This window comes from Malaclemys terrapin, chromosome 1 (assembly GCF_027887155.1).
Source record: "Malaclemys terrapin pileata isolate rMalTer1 chromosome 1, rMalTer1.hap1, whole genome shotgun sequence".
In the NCBI taxonomy this organism is placed as follows: Eukaryota; Metazoa; Chordata; order Testudines; family Emydidae; genus Malaclemys; species Malaclemys terrapin.
In genome coordinates, this window is record NC_071505.1 from 99,810,886 (window position 1) to 99,818,119 (window position 7,234).

Here is a 7,234-nt window from a genome sequence, read left to right on the forward strand (position 1 = left end):
AGCTAAGTCTGCAGCTTTGGGGCAAGTAATTCAGACCCTGGGGCTTTGTTGGAGCAGACGGGCATGTCTGGCTCAGCACGACAGGGCACTGGGGTCCTGCGCTGGCAGGGAAAGCAGGGGCAGAGGTGGCCTTGGCACATCAGGTGGCAGCTCCCAGGGGGTTTCTATGATTCAACCCATCACAGGGTTGCCACCCCATTTTAATGGGGTCGCCGGGACTGGCATTAAACTTGCTTGGGGCCTGGACCCGAAGCCCGAGCCCCACTGCCCTGGGCCAAAGAGCGCTGGGTTGTGGGGCTCAGGTTACAGCTCCCACTTGGGGCTTAAGCCCCTGGACTTCTGCTTTGGCCCCTCACCCTGGGTGGTGGGGCTCAGGCTTTTGCTGTGGCCCCCCACACAGGGCGGTGGGGTTCGGGGAGGTTCAGACTTCAGTCCCCCCTCCTGGGGTCATGTAGTAATTTTTCTTGTCAGAAAGGGGTTGTGATGCAATGAAGTTTGAAAACCCCTAATTTAGGGGGAAAAAAAACCCACAAAATAAATCCCATATTGTCTTTTAAATCTAGTGGATTTAGTCCATACATTTTGATTGTATAAGCATTCTATCTTCTTTAAGGCTTACACTAGAAAAAGAGACTTCATTCACGTGTAGAAAGAGAGTTTCTGAGTCACAAGGCACACAAATGTGCAGCTTCTAATTTGGGATAAAAAGCATATTAGATCATCTAGTCTGACCTTCTGTATATCACAGGCCACCAGCACCCATATACTAAACCCAACAACTGAAATTAGACCAAAGTATTACAGTCCACAGGAGTCTAAACTATTACGTGCCACAGGCAGAGAATAGGAGGGGCTGAGGTGCACCACTGCCCAAAGTCCCCACAATCATAGAGAAATGATGAAATGAGATACAGTAGACTCCTGTTTATCCAAAACCCTGTTCTCCTAATCTCTGCATTATCCCAGTCCCTTCCTAGTTCCCCAGCCTGAGGTATATGATTCAGAGGGCATGCATCTCAGGCTGGGGGACAAGGAAGGGATAGGGATAATGCAGAAGTTTGGATAACAGGGCAGAGACTCCCAGCTGGGGGGAGGGGGGGGGGGAAGAGAGAGAGAGAGAGAGAGAGAGTGTGTGTGTGTTTGTGTGTACACCACCCTGCTGCTGAATGGCTCCTGTTCTCTCAATCAGGGCTGGATTAGCCTTTTGTGGGCCTGGTGCCAAACATATTTGTGGGCCCCCATGGGTGAGGGGCCAGCTGGGGGAAATGGGGCATGGGGAAGGGGGGTCATGAGGAGGTCTGTGTGAGGGTGGGGACTGAGGGGGGGGGTCTCTTGTGTGAGGCTGGATGCAGTGGATCTCTCTGGGCTGGGCTGAGTGATTCCAGGGAGCTGTGGGGGAGGGGTGTTCTTTCTGTGGGGCTAGGCTGGTGGGGTTCCGGGCTGGGAGGTCCCAGGGAGTTGTATGTAGGGGGAGGGGCGGGCTGGGGGCAGTGGGTCTCTGTGGGGCTGGGCTGGAGGGGTCAGGTTGGGGGTCCCGGGGCAGGCCAGTCTCTCTCTCTTTCTGGGGCTGGGCTGAGGGCAGTGGGTCTCTGTGGGGCCAGGCTCAGGGGGTCCTGGGGAGCTGTGGGGGATGGTGCCAGGATGGGGCCGGTCTCTCTCTCCACAGGGCTGGACTGGGGGCAATGGGTCTCGGAGGGGGCGGGCTAGGGAGGTTTTAGGGGAGCCAGGCTATGGGGTTCTGGGGAGCTCTGTGTGTGGGAGGCATCCTGCAGGGATCTCTCTTTCTCTCTGTGGGGCTGACTGAGGCCCTGTCTGCGATGGAAGCAGCCGGGCATGGCTCTGCCTCCCGTCCGGCCAGGAGGAGGGACCCGCCACCAAGACGCTGGGGCTGGAGCCATGTCTTTATGGGCCCCTTCCAAGTGTGGGGGCCCAGCACTGTAAACCCGATACTGCTCTCAATGATCTAAACACCATATTATCCAAATGAAATCTGTGACCCTCATGCTATTCGGATAATAAGTAGCATACTGTATACCCCGCTAACTCTGGCAAGTGACCTCTACCCACAAACTGCAGAGGAAGGTGAAAAAATGCCAGGGTCACCGCCAGTCTGACCCGGGGGGAAATTCCTTCTTGTCCCCACATACGGTGATCAATTAAACCCTGAGCATGTGAGCAAGAATGAGCCAGTGAGAATTTTTGGTGTCACCTCAGAGCATTGGTCCACTCTGTCCAATGTCCCATCTTCAGCCATGGAAATTTCTAATGCCTCAGAGGAAGAAGACCAACCCCACCCCCTCCACAGAATACATTATAAGGAGGGGAGGGGAATTCCTTCCTGACCCCTGCAGATGGTTGTCTGAAGCCCTGAAGCATGAGCTTTTAGGAACATAAGAAATAAACCAGAAGTGAGCTCCAAGGCTGTTGAGCCCTGTTCCCTACCATCACAAGCAACCCCATCATTCAATCGCACTCTCTCTTAAAGCTAATTAAATTGTTTGCCCTCACAACTCTTATAGGAAGCTATTCTAGAACCTCACTTCTCTGATGACAAGAAGTCTCCTCCTAATTTCGAACCTGAATTTGTTCATGGCCAGTTTATATCCATTTGTTCTTGTGCCACATTATCCTTTAGCTTAAATAGCCCTTCACCCTTTGTGATATCTACCCCCTTGATGTATTTATAGACAGTAACCATATCTCCTCTCAGCCTTCTTTCTGCCAGACTAAACAAGCCAAGCTCTTCCAGTTTCCTCTCATAAGCCCTCCATTCCCCTGATCAGCCTAGTAGCTCTTCTTTGCACCTGTTCCAGTTTGAATTTATCTTTCTTGAACATGGGTGACCAGAATTGTAGACAGTGTTCCAGATGGGATCTCACTAGGGCCTTGAACAGTGGATTCATATTTCTGTATCTGTACTGGAAATGCCTCACCAAATACATCCTAGGATAGTTTTTGTCTTTTTATTTCTGAGACTTTAGGTTGTATTAGCTTCATACTTTTGCTTCACTGGGGACTTAGGCACCAAACTCTGTGAGGTGGTGGGGCTTAGCACACACCTCTATGGTTAGCATCCCCATTGGCAGCTCTCCACGTAGAGTGTTTGCTTTTGTGGATCCATCTCTGAGGTCTCTCTCTCCACATTCATTGTATACGGAGCTTAGGTACCTAACTCAGGATTTGTGAATCACAGGGGTATTCCTGTGACTTTCCTGGTGCTTAAAAACTAGCCGTTATGAAACTGATCATTGTAATGCCTCAGGGGTTGTCTACACTACGCAGCTTTTAGTGACAAGGCTGTGTCAACACAGCGTTGTTGCTAAAAGTCAGCATGTGTGAACGCTCTCTATCGGTATTTTGTCAGCACTTTTGCCAACAAAATACTTCCAGGCCCGCGAGTGGCCCTGCCGACAAAGCCTCGTTCACAATGCTACTTGCCTCCGCAAAACTTTAGTCTTTCATGGGGTGGGGAGAGGGAAGGGGAAGGCTGGGGCTTTTTTAAGTACCTGTGAAAGACAAAAATTTTGTCCACAACACAATGTCACAGTGTAAACAAGCCTTAAGTCCCTTTGTGAATCTAGCCCTTGGCTTTTTTTCTCACTGCTAAGAAAGGTGACATTTGTTTTGTTTAGCATGGGCTAACACTAATGTTTGGCTCTCTATTGAGATTAAAAACACAGTGAGGACAGGGCCGTTTGGTTTTAGCAGGAGGAAAAGGCATAAGAAAATAGAATAAAATCAGGGGGTAAGATGCTTATATGTTTGTGCAAAAGTGGAGAAGTACAAATTTTGTTTTGAAAACTTGATGTTTTCAAATAGACTCATAGACTCATAGACTTTAAGGTCAGAAGGGACCATTATGATCATCTAGTCTGACCTCCCGCATGATGCAGGCCACAAAAGCTGACCCACCCACTCCTGGAATAATTCTCTCCCTTGACTCAGCTGTTGAAGTCCCCAAATCATGATTTAAAGACTTCAAGTCGCAGAGAATCCTCCAGCAAGCGACCCCTGCCCAGCAAGTGACCCCTGCCCCATGCTGCGGAGGAAGGCGAAAAACCTCCAGGGCCTCTGCCAATCTACCCTGGAGGAAAATTCCTTCCCGACCCCAAATATGGTGATCAGCTGAACCCCGAGCATGCGGGCAAGATTCTCCAGCCAGACCCTCCGGAAAAAGTTCTCTGTAGTAGAAAAAGTTCTCCTCCCATTGGGAGGAGAGGGCCTGGGACCCCCTGGCCACCTGCTGTCCCCAGGTGAGGGGCAGAGCTCAGGCTGCTGTTCCCCTTGCAGGCAGGGTGCGGGGAGGTTTTTCCCTGTGCGCTCAACTCCCTTGCCCCACCTGGGAAGGAGCCTGGCCACAGATCAGTGGGGGTGGGGAGGGGTGTTTTGAATCAGGGGAATATTCTGTCCCGAACTGCAAGCACTTCTGGTGAGTGGGGAAGGGGCTCAGAGACCAGCTTCTCTGTGGCCTGGACAGGTCCCCTCTGGCTCTGCCATGCTCTGTCCTCCTGTGAGAAATGTCACTGGCCCAAACGCCAGAGCTCATGGCCCTCTGCTCTTTGGCCCAAATGGCTGAAGTTTTTCAGCCACTCTGGAGAAATTCCCCCTCCAAAACTTCCAGCTCAGGGCAAATGCTTGAAGCAGAGCAGGGCCAAGCCTTCCTGCCCTTCTGCCCCAGGCGCTCACTTCATGGGCAATCAGCCACCTAGGGCTGGTCTACACTAGAAATGTCTATGTGCATAGTTACCTCTCTCAGGGGTATGAAAAAACCACCCCCCTGAGCGACGTAAGGGTTGCAGGCATAAGCACTCAAGTGCACAGCGATATGTTGGCACCCGCTGACAGCTACCGCTACTCATTGAGCTGGTTTTATTATGTCGACAGGTGATTTCTCTCCCCTCAGCATAATGTGGCTACACGAGCGCTCTTAGAGCGACATAGCTGTATTGGTACAGCTGTGCCACTGTAAGACTGTAAATGTAAACATTCTCTTAGGCACCCACTTTTGAAAATGTTGACAATTCAAAGTCCTTATCTGACCTTTCTGGAATTCACCGATCACCACCTATCACTTTAGCAAAGAATTGTAAGGTCTTCAGGGCAGGGACTGCCTACTACTGTGTTTGTACGCTGCTGAGCACAGTGGGGCCTCATTCTTGGTTTGTCCTCAGGCACTACTGCAATAAACATGATTATTATTAATAATAATATGAGAACTGACAAACCTGTGAGGGGAACAATGACTTGTAAAAGATTGAGGCTTGAGAGAAGCAACCAAGCTGTTCTACTGAGCACATCTATTAAAAGGAGAATGGAAATAGAGAAAGTTTTACAAAAGGTGTTGAGACTCAGGACGCATTGAGTGGGGTGGGGATGATAAATCTCAGAATCTGCAAACAGGCCTTGATTCTGTGGGTGTGGAGTGATGGTGTGAGAGTATAAACACAAAGCAAACAGATGAGCTAGGTCCCCCTCTTGAGAGTGCTGCAGCTTGGCTGCCAATTACTCTAATCCTAGTAGTAAGAGTGAGATCTCAGGCTCCAATACCGCAATGAGCTTCACACATGCAGACTCCTGCACCCTCATGGAGCCAGAATCTCTTCAGTGGGCCTAGAGGGAAATGGAAGATAGATGGAACAAGGTGTGGGTGGGACTGAAGAGACCTGGGCTTACTACCAGAAAGTAATATTTAATCATTTTTTCCCCAGCAGTGCTAATGAGGTGCTTAGCTATATGCTCCTCTCTTCCGCTCTGGTCCTGCAAGCACCTCTTCACAAGTGGAACTTTATACCCATAAAGAGCTGCTTGTTGGCTCAGGGCATAAATCACACAGAGACAATACAGTTCAGGCATTTGCTTGTCTGGTGGGCTTTTAAAAAAATCTATATTCTAAATTTGGTCAGGCCAGATTTGGAATTTTGGTTTGGTCTAACTCTAGTTTCCATAGAAAAACAAAGCGGTTTTGAATGCTGATAACTGGACATGAAAAAATTCTATCTTCAGAGGCTCCCTAAAATCTTGCATTTTGTCTCAAGCTGTATTAATACTTTTAAAAGAGTTTAGAATAGTATGTACAGTATGATGCTACTGCTATAGAATGAGCTGAGGGGTGAAAACATTATCTGATACTTCTTTCAATACCTCTTCCTGAAAGCCCCATGGTTTTATTGTAAAGAAAATATTTTAATGGGGAAAGAGCATTTGACTGGTACAAGGGGAGGGAGGAAATCCCAAGCACAAGAGGTGGCATGGAAATAGACATGGAAAAAAGAATAGGAAAAGGTTCAAAGAGGGTTTCAGGAGGAAAGGTATATCAGCATATAGTAAGAACTTTGACATTCCAAATTCCCTTTTTGTTCAAACCAAAACCCTATTCCATAATTTCCCCAAGATTTGTGAAGGACAGAATTCAAAATCACAACCCACATTCAGAGCTGAATTTTGTAAATGTCCCCTAGTTTTATAAAGGGACAAACCAACATTGTGGAGGTGAACACTTTTGAAAACATTAGCATGTTTGAAATCCACATTAAATTTTTACATCTTGAGCTTGACTGTAATGGAAACTATGAGAAAACAATATAAAAAAATCTGTAATCCAAAAAATAAAAATAAATTCTTTCTGTTACAGTAGTCCAGTGGCAAAGTATCAGTACTAAAGATTCCAGCAAAATTCCAAGGGTAAAAACCTGGCCCTGTTGAAGTCAATAAGAGTTTTGCCATTAATTTCATGCCGGGGGAGGGGGATGAGAGAGATTTCACCACAAATGTTCAGGCTTTGCTGTTATTGAGATTAGTTACATTTAAAAAGAAAAATAAACTAACCTGCCAATAAGGATGCTAAGAAAAAAGCCAGCCTAATAATCTTTAATCCACAGCGATTGTTAAAGACACATGTCATGCTGTCCTTAATTGTGAGTATTTTCTAAGAATTAATATACTTATTGATGTCATATTAGTGTTCACAGTAGTCATGTAGTATGTTAATACATTGGATTTGTGCCCATTCTTCTTACTTGATTCTTGCTTACCAATAGTTACTCTTCATCATTACCAAAAATAACAATTAAATAAAAATGTTACTCGAGACCACGTGATTGTTGAAGTTGCTTCTGGAGGTAGTTGCTTTTTCCCCCATCTGGACTTTTGTTTCCTATGGGATTTATTTGCAATCTACCGGATGAGGATCTGAGGGGAGTTTGCCAGATCTGGGGCTGCATCATTCAGCACATCT